The 26,878-nt window shown below is 52.5% G+C and overlaps 1 long non-coding RNA gene across 2 annotated transcripts; it reads right to left on the reverse strand.

Moving 5' to 3' along the window:
- Positions 1-2,593: 2,593 nt before the first annotated feature.
- LOC121475921 lies at positions 2,594-26,878 on the reverse strand. Of its 2 annotated transcripts, XR_005983853.1 has the most exons (7): positions 26,674-26,878; positions 25,699-25,886; positions 13,898-14,049; positions 9,475-12,677; positions 4,826-4,913; positions 3,572-4,070; positions 2,594-3,343 (listed from the first exon to the last, which is right to left on the reverse strand). It is a non-coding gene; the product is annotated as an uncharacterized LOC121475921 (long non-coding RNA). The 2 variants fall into 2 exon arrangements; XR_005983852.1 differs by having other exon boundaries at positions 2,594-4,070.

Genomic DNA, 26,878 nt, shown 5'->3' on the forward strand with positions numbered 1-26,878 from the left:
TCCCAGCACACCTTGCTCATCTGTCACCCTTGTGCTCAGAGTGAGTCTACGGGTGCAGCAATCTCCCTGAGACCCCACAAAACTGCTGTGAGCAGAGGGGTTAATTACAGAGTTATTTGCAATAGAATTTAAATTTGTCCACAATTAGGATATAGTAATAACAATAATGACGATGTCTAACATCCACTGAGTGCTTGCCCTGCATCCCACCACAATTAACCCTCACAAGGAATTTACAAAGTAGACACCTATTATCTCCATTTTACAGAGAAGGACACAGAGGAAGAGGTTAGGTAGTGAAGCTAGGATGTGATATATCCATTGCATGGCATACTATATGATCACTTAAAATTACAATGATGTGCTGAAGTTTAATGCAATGAGGAAAATATGTATGTTAGAATGTTAAAGGGGATACGTGTATGTATGTATACATATGTAAATACGTTTAAAACAGATATATAAAAATAAAATGTAAATTAAAGAAGAAAGTTGAATGGAAATACACTGGAACGTTCACAGTGGCTTACCCTGGGTCATGAGTTATATCTTTTCTTCTTTGTACATTCCTGTAATTTCCACATTTTTTACAATAAGCAGACATTCTTATTGAAATGAGGGGCACCTGGTTGGCTCAGTCTGTGGAGCTTTTGACTCTTGGTCTCAAGGTTGTGAGTTCTAGTCCCATGTTGGGCATAGAGATTGCTTAAAAATAAAGATCTTAAATAAATCAATGCATCATGAAATGTAACGGGCATCATAATATATTACGAGCAATTTAAAGAGTAGCAATACTAGGGACACCTGTGTGGCTCAGTGGTTGAGCGTCTGCCTTTGGCTCAGGGCATGATCCTGGAGTCCTAGGATCGAGTCCTGCATGGAGCTCCCCGCAGGGAGCCTACTTCTCCCTCTGCCCGTGTCTCTGCCTCTCTCTGTGTGTTTCTCATGAATAAATAAAATCTTTTAAAAATAAATAAAGAATAGCAATTCTAAAACAAAAACAAAAGAGAGTAGCAATTCTGGTTTGAGTTAAATCTGAAGAGAAGGCAAGGGATTAAGAAACTTTGATCCTGAAGGGGCTCTTACGACCAACTCCCCTGACTCGGTTTCCCAGGCCAAAGTGGCCTTATCCTCATAAGATTCATTCATCCACTTATTGATTCATTCATTCCCTCACTCTTTCTTCACTTCTTCATCCATAGGGTGCTAGCCATGTGGGGAGAGATACAGAGATAATCGGGCTCATTTCCGCCCCTTGCTGAGCTCAGACTGGAAGATGATAGGGACCTAAGCAAGGCAGGACAAGGGAAGGGTGGTCACTAGGCAGCAGGACTGGGGTGGGGTTGGGGGTGGGGGGCCCAGAGGACAGTATGGGAAGGGATGGCAGTAAAGAACATCCAGGACCAGAAGAAGGTTCTACTTGGGCAGCATGTGGTGGTGGAGCCCCTCAGAGCCACCCTATGCACCGCTGTGTCTCCAGCATCCAGTGGCCTGAGATGAACGAATGAATGTGCAAGTAAGACAAACGGCCAGCTGAAGGAACCCTGAGCCTTTATCACAGACAAGGGATTAATGTCTCCAATTTATAACGAACTTCTAAAAGTAGAAAGGAAACACCAACAATTTCCCAGAAAAATGGGCTAAACATATTACCAGACAATTCACAGGAAAAGAAATGCGATGGCCCTGAACCATATGAAAGATGATCCACATGCTCAAATAAAAGAAATGCAAATTCAAACTACTCTGGGATACCATTTCGCACCTATCAGATTGGCAAAAATCCATAAGTTTTGCAGCACGTTCTGCTGGGGAGGCTTCGAGGAAACTACCCCTCTCCTCTATAGCTGGTGGCAACATAACATGGAGTAATCCCTTTGCAGGAGAATGTGACAAAAGCTAGCAAAAATACGTGTATTTGACCTGTGACTCAGGAACCCCACTGTTGTAAACCAACTCCAGCAGGTGTCCTGAAAGATGTGAAGAAGCATCAGGCTTTTTGTTGGTGGTCTGTTTGTGACGGCACAAGACAGGACACTAGGAAAATGTCCATCAGCAGGGGACTGTGGTTATTAGCAAAATGAGGGAGTCTGGCCATAAAGAGTAAGGAAGGTCCAGACAGACACCTGCGGGTGAGATCGCCGGCGAGGTGTACCATGAATGAAGCAAGGTGGAGGAAAGCGTGACTCTGTGTTCCTGGGTTAACATTCATCTGAGAAAAGGAGGGAGAATATGGGTATATATGTACACACATATGCATTATATACAATACACATGAAGACATTCATGTGTATTTACACTAAGGATAGCGCAAAACTGGACAGCCCAGGTGGCTCAGCAGTTTAGCACTGGCTTTGGCCCGATTTGTGGTCCTGGAGACCCGGGATCGAGTCCTGCGTCAGGCTCCCTGCTTGGAGCCTGCTCCTCCCTCTGCCTGTGTCTCTGCCTCTCTTTCTCTCTTTGTGTCTCTCATGAAAAAATAAAATAAAATCTTTAAAAAAAAAAAAAGGATAGCGCAAAATTAAAAAAAATTGATACTTGGGCAGAGGGAGCAGTGGGTGAAGCGGACACAAATATAAGTCAGACCTCTCAGAATATACTTTATTATGTATGATAGACTTTGGAGCCACAAACAAAATTTAAGCATTGTAAATCAATTCGTAAAAGCAGAGAGCAGGGATCCCTGGGTGGCGTAGTGGTTTGGCGCCTGCCTTTGGCCCAGGGCACGATCCTGGAGACCCGGGATCAAATCCCACGTCGGGCTCCCGGTGCATGGAGCCTGCTTCTCCCTCTGCCTATGTCTCTGCCTCTCTCTCTGTGACTGTCATAAATGAATAAAAAAATAAAATAAATTTTAAAAAAAAGCAGAGAGCAAAAGAAGCAAATGAATCTATGCGTGGCCTCAGTGATAGAGTCAGAAAGAGAACTATTCACACACACACACACACACACCAGTCACAACGTGTGGACCTCACTGCATCCTGATTGAAACAAACAAGTTGTTAAGAAAGAAGAAAGAAAGAAGAAAGAAAAAGAAAAGAAAAGAAAGAAAGAAAAAGAAAGAAGAAAGAAAGAGAAAGAAAGAAAGAAAGAAAGAAAGAAAGAAAGAAAGAAAGAAAGAAAGAAAGAAAAATATGGCATTCATGGGCAATCAGGACAATGTGAGCACCGACTGCAGACTAGATACTTGATGATCCTGAGTATGATGATGGCACATGTATTAGGTGTGACGGTTTTGTGGCTTTTTTTTTTTTAAATAATCCTTCCTTTTTATAGGTCATATTGAATATTTGTGAATGAAGCGGTAAGACATCTGGGATTTGCTTCAGATATACTTTGGTTCCTGTTGGGGAGAGGGGAGACGGAGCCAGGTAAGGTGTGAGTGGGTCACTGCTGAAGCCTGTTGACTGGCTCAGTGCAGGTACCAGGCAAAGCTCAGACCCCCCTCCCCAACCTCCCCGCCTGAGCGCTGCCCTGCGGGACCCCATCCCAGTGTGGGGGCATCGTGGAGGGGACACAGTACCTTTCCTGGAGGGCCCTTAGTCTAACCTTACTCCAAAGAATGACTCACACTCATTCTTGTGGTTCTTAAGCTTGCCCAAAGAACTTCAAGAAAAACCTTCTGGATGACCCTAGGATGATTCATGGCATCTGCAGGCTGTAGGGGGCGCTAGAAGAACGTAAGCCTCTGTGGGCTGAGCGACAGCGCAACTTAGGCCTTGGGGAAGATTCCGGAAGTTCTGAAAGAGCGTCCCCCAGGGCACATAGGGCATTTCACCTGTAAAAGCCAAATGGTAGTCCCTCTTGCCCCCCGTGGTTATGAGAAAGATCCAGTGTGGTTACACAGATGAAACAACACAACGGCGTTACGGGCGAAAAAGTTGCCTGAAGCCGGGACAACCAAATGGCATTGGGTCAGGAGACGTTTTGGTGTTCTAAGCCAGCTCTTGCAATGTGGTAGAAGGAGCACCTGGATCCAGAGAACTCTGGTTTCAATTCTGGCCGCACTCCTGCAGAGCTGTGTGGCCTTGGGCAGGTCACCGCCCCGCTCTGAGTATCAGTTTCCACACCTGCAGCATGGGCATAGCAGCACCTCACTCAGCTGCTGAGGACCAGATGAGAGACATTCATTGGTGTGTCTTTTGCCCACTGAGCCCAAGCCCTGGGAGGGCGAGGTGAGAGAAAGAACTGAACGGAAAGGTGAGCTGGCCTCCCAGTCCCACGGTGAGGGGACTGCCAGGGGCTCCGGGCCTCGGGAGGCTCTGAGGCAGCAGCACGACTGCAGCATGGACCATGTTGGTGGAACTGGGCCTCAAGCCTGGCAGGGGAGGGAGAGGCACCTGGGCACCAACTCTGCACATTTGACCTTAGACTCAAGGCCTGGTTTTGCTGACCACAAAGTAGGGGACACTAGTCACCTGTCTTTACTTCTCTTTCTTCTTCTGTAAAGTGGGGGAGACTATGCCAGCCTCACGGGGTTCGGTGTGTGTGTACAGCTGGGTCAGAAGTTACCATGTCCCCAGCAGCCTCTCCCCCAGCCCAGCTTTGCTTCCCAGCTCCTCCCATCCCAGGGGCTTTGGGGGCGCAGGATCTGAGACTGGGCAAAAGGCAGAAACCCTGCATAATGAATTGGTTCCTTTTTCCAGGCCGGGGAGGGGAAGGGACGCAACCAAAGCCCCCAGGTAAACTGGAAGCAGAGCCAGGCTGCTTCCCAGAGACAGTGGCATTCTGGAAAGCAGAGGGCCTTCCGGCACTTACTAGGGTTTTGATGTCTGAATCTGTGTCCTTGTACCTCGTTCTGTGGCTTCTGGTGTGTTTCCCTTACCTTCACCCGGAGCACCTGCATTTCCTGGTTCCCAGGGAGTGGTGTCTCTGGTGACATAGGGAGCCCTTATGCCAGACGCCGGACAGTCCTGTCATCAAGGGACCAGAAAAAGAAGAGGCTTCAGGCTGCTGTAAGCTCTGGGGAGAAGGCAGGAGCTTCCAATGGAAAGTCCATGCCAGCGTCCCAAGCCCCCAGCCCGAGGAGCATCACCCTAGGACAGGGCACAGACAGGAGGGTGGGAGAGAGGAAGCCTCAGAGGACTCAACCAGGGGAGGAAAATCTAGAAAGCTTTAGGAGGACTCATCCTAAGACCGGGGAGCCAACCGCATAGCGATGGGCCTCGTGGGGTCAGGGGCCCCCCCTCTCTCTTAAAATAACTGCTTGAAGTCTTTGGGCAAATTCCTGGTGGCTGCTGCTTCAAAATATCTTTCGATGACACTGACATATTTATGGGCGAAATAATATGATATCTGGGATTTGGTTCCAAATAATCCATTTGCCGGGAGGGGGTGAAAGGTTTCCGTAAAACAAAACTGGCCCTAGGCTAATGATGGTGGAAGAGGGCGATGGGGGACGTGGGAGTTCCTTGTACTATTCCCTTTAACTTTTGTGCACATTTGACATTTTCCATAACAAAAAGTTCCCATGTCCAGAATCACCCTTTTCTCTCTGGCCTGATGCTCACTGCCCTGGTCCCCGCCTACCCCCACCCCCCCACCCCTGGGTGGGTGTCATAACCTCCCTGGGGCCGCCTGCCTGAGCCGGACCCCCTCCAGCCTATTCCCAACAAGGCCATCAGAGGGAGCCTGCTGCGCCCTGCAAGCCCGCAGCTCAACCCTCGCTCAGAGCACAGCCCCTCCCCCCCATGGGCTCTCCATCCCACCTGTGGACCTGTTGGGCTCCCCTCTGGCCACACTGGCCTCTCCTTTGCCTCTCACAGTCTTCTCCATGACCTTTAGGGCCCTGTGTGCTGGGGGTGTTGGGGGAAGCTCTGCTGTGACCAGACCTCCTTCACTCCTCGCTACACGTAAACATAATATTGCGTGGGACGTAATTGTACTTAAAACAATCTACTTGTTGTCTATCTGAAATTGAAGCCTAACTGGACATCCTGTTTTATATCTGGCAACCCCGTCTCTCACAGTCTATGAGCTCCTACAAAACAGCCATGTCATCATCGTAACATCCCCAATGCCCAAGTCCTGTCCCCTCCCCACCCACCAACTGCCCCCCTCCAGCAGCACCTTTCCCTGTGGCAAGGATTTCAGGTCCACTGGCTTCAGTGGAAAGGGGTCCTTTTGTGGTGTACAACCTGCCCAGCCGTTCACGGTAGCCTCACCAGGGGCCAGAGAAGCAGGTGCTTCCAGAAGGACAGGCTGAACCCGCCCTCCCAGCAGTGGGCAGGGACTGAGAGGGAGTGACCATGCCAGGGCCTAGACAGGCAGCCCCCTCTGGGTGCTTTTGGATTTGGGCCCATCTGGGATGGTCTGAATCCTGCTGCAGCACCCCGTGGGGGTAGAGGGGCGCCATGCCAGGCGCCAGCTGCCCCCATGGCCTGAGGGTGCCCACTTGAACCATTCCAAGTAAACATTTGACCAGCCCAGCCCCGGCCATCATCCCACGCCAACACTTGGGCCTTGTTCCTGGACAGGCCCCTCTGTGTCCCGTCCTTTGTGGCTGACATTTCAGCTGGGCCCCGGAGGGGCTGGGGTGACCCCGTGCCCCATCCTCATTCTGCAGACAGGCCCTAGGGAGGTGGTCCCTCTGAGGCAGGCGCTCAGCGGGGGGGGTCCCAGCAGACGAGCCGTCGCCAGGCTGGGCCCGCCACCCCCTCGAACACCCCACGTGGGCTGCAGAGCTGTGGAGCACACAGGTCTGACTGCAGAGCATGGGGCCGCCGGCTGACTCGGCTGCTTTGTTCCAGGCCTGGAGTGGTCTGAGCGCCGCTGAGGACCGTGGCTCCTGCTTCTCTGAGAAGCCGCAGATAAGGCAGGCGACAGGGCCTGATAAAGCGTCTGTCAGAGGCTTCCTCCCAGACGGGCCCCGCCGTTCCCGCCGGCCCCAAGGGCCCCTGTAGCCCAGGCCTGTCTCCGGAGGTCAGCCCCTCTCTGGGGTCTCAGCCTTCCCTGCCGGGGGCTGAGGAACAGGCTGGCCGACCCCTCCCCACTCGTATCTTCAGTCTGACTCAAGAGCTCCAAAGGCTTCTGGGCCCAAGAGCAGAATAAACTAATCCTCTGATTTATTCCCATGAAGAGAATGTCAAGGAATGTGACTCTCTCAATGGAATTCCAGACCGTGGCTCCTGCGGATTTGGGGAGGGGGAATGGGAGTTGGGGGGCCTGGAATCTCTTCCTAGAGCCCCTCAAATGACATCCTGAGTCATCTCTGTCAAGTCCCAAGAGCCCACTCGATGATAGGCTCTGTGGGGGCACAGGAATGAAGACATGGTCTGTGACCACAGGAGCTTCCAGAAAGAGGGCACAGGAAGATGGACCCCACCCTGACCTGACCTGGCCCTGCACCCCAGGCCTACAAAGGAGCCTGGCCTGGAGTAGTGGGCGTATAAGGGGACACCTAGCCAGCCTTGGGGGTGTTGGGGTCCTGAGGCGAGACTCAGCGCCAAAGGGCTAGAGAGCGGAGACGCAAGGCACCCACACGCAAGGAGTCTCCAGTCCGATGGAGACCTTGCCCTGAGGAAGATCCACGCTGCTAGGGGGGTTGGGAGACACCTTTGCCAAGTCCCAGAGAATAAATAGGATTTCGGCAGCCAGGCCTCACATGTCCTGAGTGCAGTTCAAGTGAGCAAATGTGGGCTGTGGGTACTGCCAGAGAAGATGTCCCCCGCACTGACAACGGCAGCCTTGATCCCTTGAACCATGTGGGGACGCTGGGCCCCCGGCTGAACCACAGGGGAATATGGGATCCAGGGTTGGGCCTGCCTGTCGTGTGATACCCAACCTCGGTAAGGCCCTTGCACCCTGTAGACAGTGGGAACCAGAGGCCTCTGCCTCTCCCTTGCTGTGTGACCCAGGGCAAGTCGCTGGCCCTCTCTGAGGGTCTTCTAAGGGTAGAGGCCCCAAGAGAGAGTCCCAGTCCAAAGCCAGTGTGGCTAGAAGAAGGCCTGGGCTGCCTCGTTTCCCCAAGGAGAAGGAAGGTCTCTCCTGCTCTACTAGGGGTCTATGAAGAATGGGGACCAGGGAGCTGCTTTTGCCTGACACGGGGATCCCACACAATTTCACAGGCAGGCCTCTGGCTCATAAAAGTTGGGCTTGAGTTCTCAGGGTTGTGGCTCTGAGACGTGAGGAGCTGAGGTGTTGGGGTTCACAGTACCTGGCAGAAAAGCCCACTCTCTATGCTCAATTGATAATAAAAGTACTCCCCCATCAATACTATAGATATCCTTCCTCTTCAGAGCAGAAGGCAACACAGACCTCCTAGCTTCTGCTCAGGAGGGGCCCTGTCCCCATGAGCATGAGGGCGAAGCTGGGCTGGTGGCACAGGTCTCATCCTTCGAATGCTTGCCTGGCTCTGCTGCAGACTTCCTATGTGGCCCTGGGGAAGACACTGTCCTCTCTGGGCTTGGCACAGTAACCCTGGGGCAGGGCGGAAGGGTGCAAGTAGTAGAGCTGTCCCTAGCCAGTTGATCCTGGGGGTATTTGGATGTGGGTGAATGGGAGCTATAGGGGGCTGGAGCTTGCCACTGCATTGCAGGGTGAACCTGGGGTCCTGGCGCCCTTCGCTGGGGCTTCTTGCCCATCTCAAAGGGAGGGAGTTGCTCTCAATGCTGTCTTATCTGCTGCAGGCCTGGAGCCCTCTTACTCTGGGTCTCTACCCCGCACTCAACCTGGCAACCTGCAGCTAGTTGCCACATTCAATAACGATAAAGACTATGAAGATTATAAAGACTATAGGGACGCCTGGGGGGCTCAGCGGTTGAGCGCCTGCCTGCCCTTTGGTCCAGGGTGTGATCCCGGGGTCCCGGGATTGAGTCCCACATCGGGCTCCCTTCAGGGAGCCTGCTTCTCTCCCTGCCTGGCTTTCTCATGAATAAGTAAAATCTTAAAAAAAAAAAAAAAAACTATAATCATGAAGCAAAGCACCAAAAGTAAATAAATAAATAAATAAACCAAAAGGCAAAAAGTCAAAAGAAATGCAATCCTGTTCCATCTCTCAATTCCACCCCACAGCATCATTGGACCCCAACGGGAGCCTGGTCTGTCCAGTCAGGGGCCTGGGTGCCAGGGGGCATTCCTTGTCCCTCAGAGAGCACCAAGGGGAAGTAGGGAATGTTCCCCGGTGCCGATCCTGAGACAGGCATGTCTACATTCTTGCTCTCACTTACTCTTCACCAGCTCTCTGGGCAGTACAGGGGTTTCTTCCTTTCTACATTCTTATTGAAATTTAACATACATACAGCACCACGCACACCAACCTCAAATTGTTCATGGAACTCGGGTTCAACGAACTTTTATAGACACATAAGCCTGTTTTACACCAACCACATCATGATATAAGACATTTCCAACATGCCAGAAGTTTCCCTTAAGCCCCCTCGCAGTCAGCAACCTCAAGGGGAACGGCCACCCCAGCCTCTCCCACCATAGATTAGCTCTACCTGTTCTTGAACTTATTAATGGAATAACATGTACCTGTTCTTCGTGCCTGGCTTCTTTCACTCAGCAAAATGCCAGATTCATCCATGTTGTCGCATCTGTCCGTAGCTTACGTCGTTGTGTGATATTCCATTGCATGACGATACTGCACCTTCTCCAGCCACTGTTCTGCTGAGGGACGCTGGGGTTGATCCCATTTGGGACTACTGTGACCAAACCCTAGGAACCCCTAACACCTTTTGGACCTAGGCGCATTTATTTCCTTTGGTTATGGACCTAGGAGTGCGCTTGCTGGGTCAGAGGGTGGGCGTACACTCGCCTTCACAGCTATTTAGGCAGTAGGTATGTGTAGTCCCATTTTACAGATATAGACATAGAGGCTCAGAGAGTTTAAGCAGCTTACCCAAGCTTCTGCAATTACTAAGTAATCCTGCTCTGGAATCCAGAGATTTTCCCAACTCTAAATTCTTTTCAGGAAAGGTCAGCTTTCTTGCTCATCTTTTTTTTTTTTTTTTTTTCAATTTATTTATTCATGAGAGACACAGAGAGAGAGGCAGAGACACAGGCAGAGGGAGAAGGAAGCTCCATGCAGGGAGCCCGACTTGATCATGGAACCCGGATCACGCCCTGAGCCGAAGGCAGACACTCAACCACTGGGCCACCCAGGTGCCGCTGTTGCCCATCTTTTAATCCTGCTTTCTAGAACAGGTAAAGCAGGTGCCAGGGCAGAAGGAGCCAAGTAAAAGGGGAAGGAAAGAGGTGACTCTAATGTCTGTTGTGTCATTGGCTCCTCAGGATGTCCAGGCCACCATGGGAAGGCACAGCTCCACCCCGAGGCAGACACAGAAGTGGTGGGGTGACTCTGGAGACACAAAGGCACACAGAGTCCATCTCCTCTGCTCTCCAGTCTCATGTCCTCCCTCTCCTTCCCCAGCCCTCCAGCCACATTGTCTTTCCTGCTCATCCCTGAAAATGCCAAGCACATCCTGCTTCACGGCCTTTGTACTTCAGCTCCCACTTTCAGAACACCTCTTACTGTAGACATCCCCATGGCGCATCTCGCGCTTGGTTGTGGTCTCTGCCTATTACCCACTGTAAGAGAGCACCCCCTTCACATGCTGTCCCCTTTCCTTTTAGACTCTGCCTTCACTTTATCTGACCTAAAATCCTGTGTATATTTGGTTTTTGCCTGTCCTCCATCATAGAATGTGAGCCCCAGAGAGCCAGGCCCCACAGCCTTGACTAGAAGTCCCACCTCCACTATACAGAATGGGCCTGGCACCTGAAAGGCTCTCTGGAAATACCTGTTGAATGAATGAATGAGTGAATGAATGAATAAATGAGCAAATGAATGAATGAGTGAATGAATAGCAACCCCTTGGAGAAACAAATGGCAAAAATCACAGGCCAAGTGAATATTGTGTTTGCAGTCCCAGAGGCTGATGTTCAAGTTCTGAGATAAGGCTCCCCATAGGACATCGGCCTAGAGCCCTGGGGATGAGGGGCTGGTCACCTGGCCTGATCATGGTGGTCTCCAGGCACTGCCACAGCTCTACCATCACAGCAAGTTCTCATGGGAGCCAGACAAGGACAACAGCGTGCCTCTGGGCACCTTCTGGGCTGGCCTTGCAGGATAAGGGGAATTTTGGATTCTTGGGTGAGGAGGAGGAGCCGGACAATGGCCACAGATCTCTCCAAAGGCCTTTTTCCTTGTGTGGGCTCAGAGATCTCTAAAACGGGTGGGGCTGGGAACCATCTGAGGGATCCAGGAAGATCCCTATCACCCTCATCCCTATCTACCCTTGCATAGAATACATTCGTCATTTCCCACTGCTACTTGCCGGCCTGGGAAGCCTTTGCCGATTCACGTTGTGGCTCTGGGCCTCCGTTTCTAACTTCTGTAAAATGGGTGGAAGTTGGCCACGAAGTACAGTGAAGAAGCAGCCATAGATCAGAGGCCGTGACTTCTCAGGTCCCAGGACTGCTGTGTGTCTCTAACAAGTCCTGCCATCTCTGGGCTGCAGATTCCCCAGGTGTCAAATGAGGTAGTGTAGCTGAATTATCTCCAAGGACTGAAATCCTCCCTCAGGTGTGAGCGGAGGGACTGACCTCCCATCTTTTCCCAGGGAAGAGCAAGTTTATCCAGAGAGGCAGGGAGGGAGACAGGACCAAGGGAAGAGGAGAAGGTCATGAACTATGAGCTTTGCCAGGGTCATGGCTTTGCCCTCACCTGCACTTGCTGTGTATTTCCTCTCTGAACCTCCCTGAAAGCCTGGTTGAGGCACAGACAGTCCAGGCAGGTGGCTGGGGAGCTGTGTTCTACTGCTTCTCTTTGTATAAACAGGGCTCTGAGTTCCAGAAGGTTACCAACATCAGACTGCTAAGCTCGGAACCATTTCCCAGAGTTTGCCCAAGCTGCCCACTGCTCTACTACTTGTCTCCCCATGACATTAAGATGGTGCAAAGGTAAGTCCACTTTTCACTCCAAGTCACAAAGAGACCCAATTTTCAGATGAAGAAACTGAGGTCTTCCCAGGGATCCCACAGACCATTCACTTGGCCATGCATCCTGGGCTTACAGCACGTCAGTGTTATCTCATTGAAGCCTGGCACAGCTCTCTAAGGAACACAGCATTATTGCAAGAACTACCACTCAGAAAGATCAAGCGACTCGTGCAAGGTCACATAGCCAGTGAGTAACAGGCCCAGAATTAAAACTCGGGTCTAACTCAAGAGCTGCCCTTCGTGCTTCCTTCCTGTGGACGGGTGGAAGAAAGGGACAATTTTGTGCTTCAAGAGCCCAGGAGCTTGAGAGACTATTTCTGCTGGCAAGGGGTGGAGGGGGGAGCCAGGGCCTCTGTACCTGCTGTTTGCTTCAAACCAAAAGGTTTCCCCTAGAAAATCCCTCGCCCACTGCCACACCTCACTCAGGTCTCCGGTCAAAGGGCCATTTTATCATGACAATCTTTCTAGGATCGCTGAGTCTAAAAAAGAACACTCTTCCCTCCCACAGTGACTTTTCCCTTTACACCATAACACCAATCACCATCTGAAGCATTATCTGAAGCAGACACATTGTCTGATGAGTCTATTTATACTTATTGTTTGTCTCCCCTGAGCATGTCAGATTTGATCTCATTTCTCACTGTAAGCCCAAGGCCTAACGCAGTGCGTCGCACATAGTAGGTGTGCAATCGATGTTCGCTGATGGGAGGCATGATGATTGAGCACCTTTTTCCCTAATGAGTGAAAGAAAATGGAGCATCTATTATCTGCTGACCTCTCATTTCTTCTCATTTCTGCCATAGCTCTTCTTGACCCATTTCCTGGATGGAGAAACTGGGGCTCCCTCCAGCATCAAAGACCCACGGAGAGTGAGGGGCAGATTCTGCAGGCCATCAGGATTAGGGCCTTCCATCCCTTGGCGGTCTGGCTCCAAGCCCATTGGTCTTTCTAAGAGTGGGGGCAGGGCCCAGGGAAGGGAAGGGATGCCCAAGGCCCCCAGAGCCCTCCAGGCAGGTTGTCAGCCTCACAAGCCACACCCTGGGCAGAGCAGCTCCACATTCCTCCCGCTCCGCCCCCCGCCCCGGCACCCCTGCTCCCCCCCATCCCTGCCCTCCCCTGCACCCCCCGCCTGAGCAGGGTCAAGACCCTGCCCCAGCAGGGCCACCCCGTGGCTAAGGACAGGAGAACAGGCCATGGGCCACTCATGATCGCCCCCCCTGCCCCCACTCCCCTGTCCCCTCTCCCCTGCCCTCCCCTGCCCCCTCTCACCCTGTGCCCCCCTCTCCCAGCCCACTCCAACCCTCCCCTCTCCCCTGCCCGTCCCTATCCCCCTCACCCCTGCCCTCCTACCCCCCTCGACCCAGCCCCTCCTACCCCCTTCTCTCCCCTGCCCTCCACCTAACCCCCTCACTGCCCTGCCCTCCCTACCCCCCTCTCCCCCTGCCCTCCCTATCCCCCTCTCCCCTGCCCTCCCTACCCCCTCACCCCTTACTCTCCCCTGTCCCCGTCTCCCCTGCCCTCCCGTCCCCGTCCTCCCTGCCCTCCCCTGTCCCCGTCTCCCCTGCCCTCCCTACCCCCCTCTCCCCTGCCCTCCCTACCCCTCTCCCCTGCCCTCCCTATCCCCCTCTCCCCTGCCCTCCCTATCCCCCTCTCCCCTGCCCTCCCCTGTCCCCGTCTCCCCTGCCCTCCCCTGTCCCCGTCTCCCCTGCCCTCCCATCCCTGCTGGCCCCTGCCCCCCATCCCTGCCCTCCCATCCTGTCCCCCCTGCCCCCCCACCTGAGCGGGGCGGGCTCCTGCCCCGGGAGTTCGCAGCCCCCCACGCCGCCCCCCGGGGCGCCCCCCTCCCGGCCCCGGCCCCCGCCCCAGCCCCCAGACTCGGGGCGCCCGCAGGCCCCGCGGGTGAGCGGGAACCGGCAATTTCCCGCCGCCGCCGCCGCCGCCGCCCGCTCTGTACTTAGCCTGATGACGGGTTCCCGCGGCCCTGGTGGCGGGCGGGCGGCGGGTTCAGGGCGGGCGAAGCCGGCCCAGCCGGTCCCGTGCTCGGCTCTCAGGCGGCCGCCGGGCCTGTGTCATCCACCAGGAATTTCTGTTTTCCCCTCCGCGGGGCTGGAAGAAAAAACAATAATTAGGTCACTGGGCAGGCGGCAGAGAGGGTGTGGGACAGGCCAGTGGCGCCCTGTCGGGCAGGGAGAGGGTCTGGGAGGATGATGGGGCAGGAGAGGCCCCCACCCGGGCCCCTGCCCCTTCCTGCCCTCCCGGGGATGCCAGATGCTGGAAGCAAAGGCTTTCCTGACCTGCTCCAGCCTTCCCTCGTGGGCCCATTCACTGCAGGCCTCTACTGGGCACCTCTGGGCACCCAATTCTGGGCTAGGCCCTGGGGACAGAGCCCAGGATAGAAGGAAGGACTTGGTAGCAAAGCCCCATGAGCAGCCTGCAGGGATACAGGGGGGGAGGCCTGCTGCATGGGACAGAGGAGTTTTAGGGGACCTGTGCCTGCTAGATAAGTGCCGGTGGCCTGCAGATGGTTCGGGAATGTTTCCTCCAGGAAGTGGCACCTGCACAGAACCCGGATAGAGAAGTAAGGATTGGCCAGGCCAAGGCAAGAGGGAGGCAGGAAAGGTATCAGGGTGGAAGGAACAGCATGTGCAAAGGCTCACAGGTAGGACGGTGCATGGTATGGGACTGACTGTATGGTGGAGCAGCATGGCATGGACGTTTCATCCCGAATGTGACTTCACTGACTAAAGACATGTAGTTTTAGTCCAATGACAGCTCTAGGCACAAAGCAGCTACTTTGGTGCTCAAGTGAAGATATAGCTACATGTTTCTAGCCTGAAGGAAAATTATTTTAGACTTCCTAAGAGGTGCGAGGTCTGGGTACTGTACCTTCGGGCAGGTTAAAAGATTTTCAAGGGTCATTTGGATTTAGCACATCACTTCCATTTCACTTTGGCCTTAGAACAGCTCCCTGGGGACGATGGGGGAGTACAGAGCAACCCTATACGGCTGTGCTGTCCCAAGTATGAGTGATGAGACCAGGGAGGTGAGTAGAATTGGTGCGTAGAGGGTCTTATGAGTCATGGTAGGGAATTTAGACTTTCTCAGAAGGGAAGTGGGGAACAATGGTGTAAAGCAGGGTGGGAAGGGACAGGATCAGATTTCTGAAAACTAATAGCTGATAATAACCACCATTGATTTAGCTCCCATTATGTGCCAGCACAGAGCTAACTGAGTGTTTTACACCCAGCATCTCACTGAGCCTGATGACAATCTTGTGAGACTGCTTCTCAGTCCCATTTTATAGAAGAGGAAATAGCCAGGGAGGTCATTTGCCCCCGGGCCGCCTGCCAATGAAGGGCAGAACCAGAACTGAAACTTGCTAGACTATGTTCTGGGAGCTCTGGTGAGAGAGACAGAGGCTTTGTCCCTATCCCCAAGGAGCTTGTTGTCTGCTGGGGAACATGTGAGTGTGATGTATTAGTCAGAGCCGTGTCAGAGCGGAGTTTGCTTCTCTCTCCTATGATGACCTAGAAGCAGATTGTCCAGGATGGGACAGTGATCCCACTCCAAGAGGTCATTGAGGTACCCAGGCCCCTCCTACCTTGTTGTCTCCCATCTTGATGTATCCAGGTTGGCTCACCCACCACATCCACATCCTGGGTGGATGGAAGGAGGACACCCTTTCTCCTTAGGGACCTCACTTCCACATCTGCATCTATACCGGCATCTGCAGCTATATCTGTATCCAAGTCCATATCTACATATAAATCCACATCTGTGCCCATAGACCCACTAATTATCCAGTATCCAAAGCATCAGGTCTATGGAGAGAAGCTTTAGTGCCAAAAAGACAAAACCCAATGATGGGTGAAATCACCCCTAGTGGCAAAGCATAGAAAACATCAACAGAAAACATCAGAATGGAGATCCTCCTTTCCTTTCCCATTGACCTCTTATTGGTAGTTAAAAAAAAAAAAAAAAATCCTTGCACATAATGCTCGATTTACCTGAACAAAGTAAAATAATTTTTATATGGTTATACGGAAACTCTGGAAACTACTCTTTTTCAAAGATGTTTCCTTAGACATTGGGGTGTGTCATTTCTATCTGTGGGCTTTCTGGGTCAGCAAATATGGAAACTTGCTTGGCAAATCGTTGCAGAGAAGAACAAGACAGGGCACTGCCTTTTGCCGTCTTTTTAGCCTCATCACCCTCCCTCAGAGGAGATGGTGCCTAGACAGGCACTCGGGGACTCTGCAAATTGCCCTTGTCCAAGCTTTGGGGGAACTGTCAGGAGAGCATTCTGGGAGCCAGTCTAGAGCACTGGTGGTCAAAGTGTGGTCCTCCACCAGCGCCATCGGTACCTCTTGGAATTTGACAGAAATGCAAAATCTTGGGCCCTACCCAGACCTACAGAATCAGAAACTCCAAGGAAGGACCCAGCTATCTGTGTTTTCACAAGCCCTCCAGAAGATTCTGATCCAAGCTGAAGTTTAGGAAGTACTAGCCTAGGGCCCTATATACTGACCTGAGAGTCAGAAAATCTTGGTTCTAATCCCGGACCCAGCAAGTGGAACCCCCTCCCCGGGGCCTCTGAGTCTTTAGGTGTAAATTGGCGAGGTTGGCCAGGTGATGTCTTTTTTTTTTTTTAAGACTGTACTTATTGATTCATGAGAGACACACAGAGAGAGGCAGAGTGTGCAGAGGGAGAAGCAGGCTCCACGTGGGGAGCCCGATGTGGGACTCGATCCTGGACCCCTGATCACGCCCTGAGCCAAAGGCAGATGCTCACCCACTGAGCCACTGAGGTGCCCAGAGCCAGGTGCTTCTTAAGGTGCTTCCCGGCTCTGACTGATGGGAGTGGAGCCTGGGCCTTGAAGCAAGGAACAGAGCTTCCTTTGTAGGGAGATGCTCTCGGGCCACAGCTGCTGGTGACGGAAGTGGAAGTGGAGTCACAACAGTCTCCCTCTCCCTGAGTGTCCTGGCCTGCAGTGAGGCCCCAGGGGGCACCATGCAGTCCTGCCCACACACACGGGCTCTCTGTAGGCTGAGAAGCAGAATGTGGATTCTCCGTACACCTCTGAGTTTGCATCTGGACCTGCTGAGTGGTCTAGTATGTTGTTTGTGTTGCTCGTCTTTCCTCCTGGCCACCCCCCACCCCCAGTCTGGCAGTCCCAGGTCCCCATTAGAGGTGGAGACAGCAGGGCACCAAATTTGTCCTGGCCCGCCAAATGGGGGACAGACTTTGCCCACCTCGTCCTGGCTTCTCCATGTGGGATGTCTGAGGACAGTCAGACTGTGTCCCCCTGGGAGCTGAGGATGAACTGCCTCTCTTGACCCCCAAGACCATTCAGGCTTCTGTAGGGTCTGGACCCAGGCTCAAGGTCTCAGGCCCCAAACTTATATGGCAAAGGTGCTCTCCCAAAAAATGCTTACCCCTGAGCCCTGAGGAAACCAGGCTGAGACTCATTGAAGTCTGTCTTTTCATTCCCGTTCCATGGGATTCTGTTTGAACAGGAGTTGGTGGGGAGCGGGGAGAAAGGCAGGTTGGTATGTGGTGTATAAAGATCCCGAGCCCTAACTCAGGATCCTGGGTTCCACTTGCGGCTTTGCAACTAATATTCTGTATGACTTTGAACGAGTCAGTCTCCCCTCGGGGTCTCAGTTTCCTCATCTGGCCAACAGAGTCCTAAAGCGACCTGAGTTTGAAGCTCAAGGTGGAGACCCAGAGAAACGCCTTGTCAAGTCCCAGGTAGGATGCTCCTATTTGCTAAGGGGGAAAGAGTGATGGGGACGGGGACGGGCGCACTGTGAGCACTTGCTCCATGTGTGCTGTGTTAGTTATCCAATGCTGCATTAACAGATTGCCCCAAAAGTTAACCACTTACAACCACACACATTTATTGTCTCACAGTGTCCATGGGTCAGGACTGTGCATGGCCTAGCTGGCCCTTTGCCTCATGGTCTTTCATAAGTCACAAGCAAGCTGGTGGCCAGGACTGCCGTCGTCTGAGTGGCACCAGGGATGGATCTTCATCCAAGCTCACTCACAGGCTCTTTGGCAGGATTTGGTGCCTCAGGGGTTGCTGGACTGCAGTCCTGGGTCCCTCACTGATCTTGCCAGCCTCTCTGGCTGCTGGCCAGAGGCCCCACTCAGGTCCTGGCTGTATGGGCCTCTCTACTGGGCAGCTTACAACATGGCAGCTGGCTTCCTTCAAACAGAGCAAAAGGGTGCCCAGAATGAAAGCCATGGTCTTTTTGTAACCTAATAACACAAGGGACATTCCATCACTTTTGCTGTATTCTGTTTGCTGGAGGCAGTCACGAAGTCTAGCCCACACTGACAAAGAGAGGATGACACAAGGGCATTAATACCAGGAGGCAGGGCCCCTGGGGGTCATCTTGGAGGCGCTCCCCCGCCCCCAACTCTGAGCAAAGTCCTTGGAGGGAGGGAGCTCCAAATGGAGGGTGATCCTGGGAGAGGTCAGAGAAAAGTGCTGGCCGCTTAGGGATTCCGAAGACAGGGACCCCAGTGTCTGCACACCCTGATTTTTATCTTCCCTGCAGGGCCTGTCTGATGGGGAGGGGGTGGTATTTGTAGCCAGCAGGAGCTGCATTCCAGAGCTGGGTACTTAACATTCCAGAGCAGCGCTCAGCTAATTATTGCCTTGCCCGTCCCAGGCCTGGACCACCCGGCTCCCCCCAGCTCCCGTGGCTTGGCCAGAAGACTCTGGTAGCTTTGTTCTTGGGTCATCTTGAGAGGCTCAGAGATGGGCTGGACTTGAGCAGGGTCACATGGCAATGAGTCAGTGGCAGCATCAGGGCTGGAGCCCAGGGCTTTCCCCCATGGCCTGTGGACAAGGGGCAAAGGCAGCAGGAGCCTCGGGGCTGAGCCTTTGGAGGGAAAGGTGGACTAGAGCAGGCCTCAGACAAATGGCTACTTCTCTGCGCCTCCATTTCCTTACCTGTAAAAAGGAGAGTTTTCCCAAGATCCCATAACATGTGACAAAGACTCTCTTCTTGACCAAACTTCAGACAGGCTCCTCGGAGCCTCTTTTTTGACTGGGCCTCATCCTTGGGCCTTGTCTTTGGCCTGCCCAGCCCAGTTTTAGCAAGAATCCTGTTAAGTCAACTTAGTAAGAGCCTCCTCCCCTTGATGTCAGCTCTTGGGGATGTTGTATCCACTGCCCCCCTTTTCTGCTTGTTGCCTATACATCCCCAGCTGTCTTTCCTGTGTCTAGAGTGGAGTCCGATCTTTCTCCCCTGCTGTGATACTCTTACCAGCTATGCCAGTGTTCCTGAATAAAGTCTTTCCTTGATACTATTTTAATCATTTTAGACAGTGTTAAAAATAATTTTTCTTGGGGCACCTGAGTGGCTCAGTGGTTGAGCATCTACCTTCGGCTCAGGTTGTGACCCTGGTCTCCTGGGATCAAGTCCCACATCAGGCTCTCTGCAGGGAGCCTGCTTCTCCTTCTGCCTATGTCTCTGTTTCTCTCTGTGTTTCTCATGAGTAGATAGATAAAATGTTTAAAAAATAATAATTTTTCTTTAACACATGCATCTGTTACATATATTCCAGTCCTGCCTCTATGCAAAGGGGTTCCAGAAGGCACAACATTCCCACTACTCCTTGGGTGGTGGAAGGGAAGTGTAGGCTTGAGGCAGGCAGTCCTTTGTCCCAACACCAGGAACAAGCAAAAGGCTTGGGCTGCAGGAGGCCTGGGCCTGAGAAAGCCCAGTGGAGCCAGAATTCTCTAGACTCTTCCCACCTTCTACTCTGATAGTTGGGCTGGCTCAGCTCTGAGGACTTTGCGTCAAGCGCTGAGGGCTGAGGCAGCAAGATGGTATGAGGGAGGCCTCTGACAGGGCGTCAAGGGAACACAGGGGCAGAGATGGGAATTGAGGGGGACCTTGAAAGCCAAATAGGATTTAGCCTGTGGAAGTGGAGGCAGGGCATTTCCGGTGAGGACGCAAGCCTGGGAGAAGCATGGAAGTGGGTGGCATGAGGAGCTGCAGGCCCAGAGGATGGGACATCATATAAGTGGGAGATGCCCGTGGCGCTGAGGATTCTGGGAGGCTGCTGCATCCCTTCATTGCCAGGGGCTCAGTGTCAGGGTCCTTCAACAAGAGCCGCAGGAAGGCAGCCTGGGCTTCTCCTCCCCCCAGGGGGATGCTCACCTGCTTCTTCTCTCTTCACTCAGCATCCAATTCCTGGGGTTCCCTCAACCTCCCCCAAAGAGTGGGAGCTCTATTATAATCGTAAAATTTATTCATAAGTTCACATACATACTGTACAAATGCGAAACTTCACACTCCCTCGTCTCCCCAGCCCCTCATTGTCTTCCCTGAGGCAGCCTTTGCTAGTCCTATATATACACTTTTTCCTTTTTTAAAAAAAGATTTTATTTATTTATTCATGAGAGACACAGAGAGAGAGGCAGAGACACAGGCAGAGGGAGAAGCAGGATCCATGCAGGGAGCCCGACGTGGGACTCGATCCCAGGACCCTGGGGTCACGCCCTGAGCGGAAGGCCGACCCTCAACCACTGAGCCACCAGGTGCCCCTTTACACTTTTCTTCTCACACAGGTAGTAGCTTACTATGTTCATGGCAGCGCACCTTGCTTCTTTCATTTATTATTATATCTCGGATCATTCGGTGCCAATCTATGCCATTCTTTTGGCTTCTGCATAGTATTCTATTATATGGAGATGTTAACACCATTTAGTCTCCAAAATGGTAGCAGATTCATTCTGGCACCCAAACTTTTGTCAGCAAGCATGTCTGCTGGGGCTCGGGCACTTAGTACCTCAAGAGACACCTGGAGGCTGCAAGCTAGTCTGTGCACATCGGAGCTTCCACGGTCATGGAGGCAACAGAAGGAGTAAGGCACTATTGCAGACTAGAAGAGCAGCAGAAGGGTCATGCCAGGAGAGGTGCTTCTTCGCTGGGCTAGGAGAGGGGTAGGTCTCTGCACGCGCTAGTGGGCTTTCTTTGAAGGGTAATTTGGATTTAGGTGATAGGACCAGGGAAGAAGAGCATTGTAGGCCAAGGAAACTGTGTGAGCAAATTGGAAGAGAGGGGACAGTCCTCCGACATGTCTGTGCAATGAATGAGGACCCAGGGCCTGTGGGTGGAGGTGGGATGAGGCTGTTTGGAGCATGAGTCTGGGGAAGCCTTAAATTTCAGGAGAAGGCCACGGTCTGATTCCTGCTACGCCCTCATCCTTCTCTGTGGCCACCTCCTCTGGAAAGGGGGCCTCAGGGGAGATATTGGAAATGAAAGAGGCTTTTCAGGGAGGAGGCAGGGCAGAGGCAGCTCTAGGTCGGATGGAACAGTGGCTTGCGATCATGGACATCTGCCTATGCATTTAATTCAATTAATTTAGTTTATTTTAATGTTTGCTACATTTACTTTACCTCCAAACCATTGGAAAATTAGTTGCCAACATCATGAATTTTCCCCTAAGTGTCTCAGCAACCATTTCTTGAGGAGGAGGGCATTTTCCTACACAGCCCCTACACAGTAACGCCACTCAGGACGTTTAACATCGTGGCACCCTTACCTAACATACCGTCTGTCCATTTGCAGATGTGCCCAGCTGTCTTCATAATGTCCTTTATGGCTTCCCTGTCCTACCCAGGATCCATCAAGGACCATCCTTTGCATCTCCCGTAATGAATCATTCTCCAGACTTTTTCTTTCTTTAGTCCTTTCAAGCCATTGGCCTTTTTGAAAAGGCCAAGTCAGGTGCTTTGCAGAGTATTGCTCTATTTGGATTGTCTGGCATTTCCTCATGACTAAATTCGGGTTCAGTGTTTTCAGCAGGAACCTTGGTGCTCTATGCTTCTCTGATGAATTTGCCCCATGATTAGTGATATTAAATGATATTAAATACAATCACTGGGTAGGGTTGGATAGGATTTCCCACTGCAGTGCATTGCATGTAAGAGTCACCTGTGCTTCGTTTTGCAAATGAATAACCTGATGCTCAGAGAAGCCCTGTGACCTGCCCCCTGCACACACATGCATTCACACACACGTGCACCTCCACACACATGCACCCCCCCACACACGTGCACCCACACACACACGTGCACCCACACACACGCGCACCCACACACGTAGGATAAAGGAGGGCTAAGATGCTAACCCTATTCTGACTCTTTTTTTAAAAAAATTTTTAAGAGTTACCTATTTATTGGAGAGAAAGAGGATGAGTGAGTAGGGAGGAGGGGCAGAGGAAGAGAATCCTCAAGCAGACTCCCCCTGAGTGTGGAGCCTGATGCAGGCTCCATCTCACGACTCTGAGATGGTGACCTGAATGGGAACCAAGAGTCAGATGCTTAACCGACTGAGCCACCCAGACGCTGCCCACCCTGTCTGCTGCTCCTGCACAAGTGGTAGAGAATCACTATAGAAAAATTAGAAAACACAGAAAGGCTAAAAGAAAAAAAAAAAAAAAAAAGAAACCCACTAGGATTCTATTACCTGGAGATCACTTTTGTTAACTTTTCCATATATATCTTTCTAGATTTTCACCCACATGAATACACACATACAAACACAAAATGGGGTCACCTTGTTGTCCAAGCTGATGCATTCATTTAACAAAATAGAACCCCCGAGAGGAAGGCGCGGGGCCATGTTTGTTACGTGTTCTCTCTGTCACTGCTGCCCCAAGCCTGCCCCAGCGATGTCAGAAACTCAACACCCTCTTGGAGGATGCAAAGAGAGGATGGGGGTGAGTGGGCTTTCCCAAGGTGGCTCCCAGGCCACCCAGGTATCCTTCCTCATGTGGGTGGCCCTCCAGTTACCAAAGGTCGCAGCTAAACCCTCTTCATGCTTTTAGGACCTCCTCGATGTCCTGGGGCAAAAACCAAGCCAAGCAGTTGCCTGATAAAGTGGGCAGGGCCCCACACAAGGCAGGGAGAGACCGAGGCTCTGGTCTTGGCTCTGCCGACGATCGCAGTTACCTTGGACAAGTCACGCTCCTCTGCTTTCCTCTCTCACTCACTCCACAGTCTGCTCTGCACACCTGACCGGGCCCAGGCTGGCTGCTGCAGATTCGAGGTGGCGCAATGATTAAAATCCGGGGGCAGGGGGAGGGGGCAACAGGGTGGCTCAGCAGTTGAGCACCTGCCTTTGGCTCCAGTCGTAATCCTGGGGTCCTGGGATCGAGTCCCATGTCAGGCTCCTTGCTCAGCGGGGTACCTGCTTCTCTCTCTGCCCCTGCCTCTCTCTCTCAAATAAATAAATAAAATCTTAAAAGAAATAAAATAAAATCCAAGGGGCACGTGCTGAAGTCAGGGAAGGGTCCAGGTGTGAGGGCCTGAGGCAGGTACCACCAAGGACTGTAAGAGTAAGAATACCAAATGATGAATGTAGGAGAGGTTACAGAGGCTTGGAAGGAGCCCTGAGGTTGAAACTTCTTTAGCTTCTGGGTAAATTCACCTCCAGCAGGAAGGCCTCCATCCAGAGAGCGGACCTTCTCCAGAGGCCTCCGGCACCAGCTGCTCCCCACCCTGCCCGTGGGCCCCACTCACCATCACTCCCCCTGGGTCCCGAGTGGGGACAACATGGATTAATAGTCACAGTGGACCCTGGAGCCTGGTCTGCTCTGACTTTAACGAAAGTGTTAAACCCCCTGGGTTTGCTATTGGGGTTTGGTAAATGCCCTGACCAGCTTTAGGATGCCTTCTTACCGCTGCATCAGGAAGCGCTGCCAGTCAGCCCGCAAACCTTTTCTACTATCTATTGAGAGAATTACGTGGTTTCCCTCAACTGTCTCAATGTAATGAATACAGTTGGTGGAGTTCCCGATACTGGCCATCCTTGCATTCCTGAAATAAACTCCGATTGGATTAGGAGGCATTCTTTTAATTTATTGTCATGCTAGATTTCTTTTGCTAATATTTTACTTAGAATTCTTCTATCTACATTCACAATGAAACCAGTCCCGAGTTTTCTTTGAGCTGTCCAGTCTATAGACTGTTAGGCAACTATTAACAAGAATGACTCAGACCTCTGTTCATTTGGAAGAATGTCTGTAATCTATTTAGCGGAAAAACAAATTATATATGTCGTATGGTATGACTCCATTTCTTTGGGAAGCTGTACATTCATAGAATTTGAAATGAGGGAACTTTAAAAGGTTTTCAAAGGGTGAGGATGACTGGTCGCTGTCTCTAGAGAGCCTACTGGCCTGTCTACACAGCTTGGCCTGTACCTGAGTCTCCTCTGAGCCTCTTGGAGTTACCAAGTCTCCTGCTGTTTCTCCTGGAACCCATATCTTCCCGTGCCCCAGCCCGTGTTGGGTCTTCTTTCTCTATCTGACCCTCTAAAGTCAACCACCCACCCCTGGGGAGGAGGGGGGCCAAGCCTATCCCAGGCATCAGCTTTGTCCTGAATGGCTGTTCAGCAGGAGAATCCAAACAAGAGCTCCTGGGTCCTAAGATGGGACCATGGCAAAGTAAATGTGAGGGAGAATAGGGAAAAGGTCACCACGGCCACCTGGACCCTGAAAGGTATCCCAGAGGGGCTGGCTTAGGTTTAGGGTCTGGGGGAGAACCATTTCTGCCCCCGGCTGTCCAGGTCCATGACTCACAGGCAGGCCTCAGAGCTGTGGCAGGACATGGCATCAGCCTCCTCTACTAGCCAGCCTGGTCTAGGGGTTTGGCTGGGCTCCCCAAGGAGGCCACCTCCAGCCCAGTACTGAAAACTTAAGGCCCAACTGGGGGCACCTGGGTGGCTCAGCGGTTGAGTGTCTGCCTTTGGCTCAGGTTGTGATCCCAGGGTCCTAGGACCAAGTCCCACAACAGGCTCCCCACAGGAAGCCTGCTTCTCCCTTTACCTGAGTCTCTGCCTCTCTCTGTGTGTCTTTCATGAATAAATTAAAAAAAACAAAAACAAAAACAAAAACTTAAAGCCCAACCGGCTCTTTCTCAAGATGTACAAACTTATTTAATAGAATGGAGTCCAATAAGCCCAGAGAATCATGGACTGTGCACGGAGGCCAAGCAGAACTTCCAGGCCAGTGACTTTCAAATGCAACCCCTAACAGGGTGGGTTAAATGTGCAGGAGGAGGGCAACCCCGGGTGGCTCAGTGGTTGAGTGTCTGCCTTCCACCCAGGGCATGATCCTGGAGTCCTGGGATTGAGTCCCACATCGGGCTCCCTGCATGGAGCCTGCTTCTCCCTCTGCCTGTGTCTCTGCCTCTCTCTCTCTCTCTCTCTCTCTCTCTCTCTCTGTGTCTCTCATAAATAAATAAAATCTTAAAAAAAAAAAAAAGTGTGCAGGAGGAGGTCTACTTGGCCTCTAGAATCAGCCAGCCCAGACTCAAGTTCCTGACAGCTGTGTGACTCTAGGCAAGTCGCCTAGCCTCTCTGGGCCTCAGTGTTCTCATCTATCAACTGCAAATAACAAGGCCTACCCCACAGTCATCATAAGGAGCTAATGAAATCACGCAGGTGAAGCTGCTGGCTCAGGGAATGGCAGTCATATAAAAATAGATCTCACTGGGCTCCTCCTTATAGCAGGTGCGATTATTTTAGTTGCAACAGAAACTCTCCTAGCTATAGCAAGAAAAAGAAAATGTTGCGGGGAGAGGCAGGGAGGTTACCGAAAGGAGCCTGCAGGGCCTCCCAGATTCCCAGAGCAGGACCCAGTTGGTCTCAGGAAAGGGTGCCTGTCAGGGCGCCTGTCAGGGCTGAGAGCCCTGTGGGTGCTCAGCCGCCCCCTCCCTCTCCTACCTTGCCGCTGTCTGCTGGCTCTGTCCACTCCTCCGGTCAGGAGTGGAAAGCACGGCTGTCAGCAACTCCCGGCTTGACGTGGCCTCTAGATGTGAAGACAGCTGGCCTTTGGCCAAGTCTTTTGGTTCCGATTCCAAATTCTCTGCCGAAGACACTGATTGGCTCAGCGTAGGTCAGGTGCTCACCACCTGGGGAGAATAATTGTGGCAAATCCCACCGGAAACATGCGGTTAACGGTGGTGGGGAACAGTTCCAGCAAGGGGACACTAGGCCAAAAAAAAAAGAAAAAGAAAAAGAAAAAAGAAAGGTGTCTCTTATATGCTCTAGGCCCTGGGCCCCCACCCCACCTTCCATCACTGCAGCAAAGCAGATGCCACTGGTCCCAGGCTGGCTGATGTTACAGGTTTGGGAAAACATTACCCGCCCCCCCAACATGGACAGAGCAGATAGTGTCATTGGGAATCCAAATCACAAGGCCTCCAGCTGGCCGCTCTGCTTCAGTAGTAAGGGTGCTGTGGGTGCGGCGGATAAAAGCGCTTCGTTTGAATCGGGTGGCACGTGCCTCCCAGCTGGGCTCAGGCCACCACCCTTGGCGCCACTTCCCCGCGGTTGCCTGTCCCGTCCCTGCCGGCCTGTGGGGGTCTTGCCTGAGTACCCGCCCCAGCGCCTGGGCTTCCCGCCTCGCCACGTCACCTCAGGCCATGTCCCAGATGCCCGGGATCCTGGCCTGCCGGCAGCAGCTGACCCCCTGGCTGATGTCTGCATCGGGAGCTCTGCCCAGGGGGATGGGAGAGGCTAGGGGGTGAGGAAGGGGTGCGCCTGAGACGCCAAGGCCCCAACCCAGGCCTGCGAGGGTGGGAAGAGGTGGCGCCATGTGGGAGGCCCTGCCTTCCCAGTGTCCACAGTAACACGCGTGTGTGTGTGTCTCCCACCCACCACCTGGAGGCCTCATTATGCCCTTGGGAAGTGCATTACCACTTGGCAGATGGGGAAATGGAGGCTTCAAGTCACTCAGCATGTCCAGGGCAGAGGGGGTGCCACGCCTAGACCTCGCGCCACGGGAGTCTCCCACTCTTCTGCCTCCAGGCCCAGAGCCGGGTCTGTGCTTCCTCCTGCTGGCCCCAAGATGCCATCCTCTGTACCTCTCTTTCTTCTTCAAGAGCACCGACACCATGGTTCC

The sequence above is a fragment of the Vulpes lagopus genome, chromosome 2 (genome assembly GCF_018345385.1).
Source record: "Vulpes lagopus strain Blue_001 chromosome 2, ASM1834538v1, whole genome shotgun sequence".
NCBI lineage: Eukaryota > Metazoa > Chordata > Mammalia > Carnivora > Canidae > Vulpes > Vulpes lagopus.